The 691-nt window shown below is 64.7% G+C and overlaps 1 long non-coding RNA gene across 1 annotated transcript in view; it reads left to right on the plus strand.

Moving 5' to 3' along the window:
• LOC118452309 overlaps positions 1-691 on the plus strand; it is a 9,205-nt gene that overhangs the window by 6,392 nt on the left and 2,122 nt on the right. Inside the window, exons 2-3 of the long non-coding RNA XR_004842046.1 lie at positions 17-50; positions 165-262. This is a non-coding gene — a long non-coding RNA (uncharacterized LOC118452309). The remainder of the gene's footprint in view (positions 1-16; positions 51-164; positions 263-691) is intronic.

The raw sequence follows: 691 nt of genomic DNA on the forward strand, positions 1-691 counted from the left end.
CCCGTTTGCCTCGCAGGCCGACGTGGAGGCGGCTCCGGAGGCCACCAGACGTGAGTCACGGGCGACCCCCTCGTCCCCTTCCCCACCCGTCGGCGGCATTAAGGCTTTCTGGTAAATACCAGGAAAAAAATTCCCCAATCCCCGGCTTCTCCCGCCCCTCGCAGGGCTCTACAAGGAATACAGGATGCTCAAGCAGCGGAGCGAGGAGCCGGATCCTTCCCACCTCAGCCCCCCGGCCCAGGAGACCCCAACCCCTGAGCAGGTACCGAGGATCCTCGGCTTCGGCCTCGCATTTTGGCTCCAGGAGGCTCAAACACCCCCCCGGCCCTCGACACCAGCATTTCGGGGAGGTTGCACCAGTCCAGGCTGGGGCTGACCTGCTGGGAAGCAGCTCTGCCCAGAGGGATCTGGGGGTCCTGGGGGATGAGAAGGTGACCAGGAGCCAGCAGGGTGCCCTGGTGGCCAAGAAGGCCACTGGCATCCTGGGGTGCATCAAGAGGAGCGTGGCCAGCAGGGCGAGGGAGGTTCTCCTCCCCCTCTGCTCTGCCCTGGGGAGACCCCACCTGGAGCACTGGGTCCAGTTCTGGGCTCCCCAGTTCAAGAAGGATGAGGAACTCCTGGAGAGAGTCCAGGGGAGGGCAACAAGGATGATGGGGGGACTGGAGCATCTCCCCTAGGAGGAAAGGCTGAG

The sequence above is a fragment of the Egretta garzetta genome, unplaced genomic scaffold, assembly GCF_000687185.1.
Source record: "Egretta garzetta isolate BGI_Z169 unplaced genomic scaffold, ASM68718v1 scaffold315, whole genome shotgun sequence".
Lineage (NCBI taxonomy): Eukaryota > Metazoa > Chordata > Aves > Pelecaniformes > Ardeidae > Egretta > Egretta garzetta.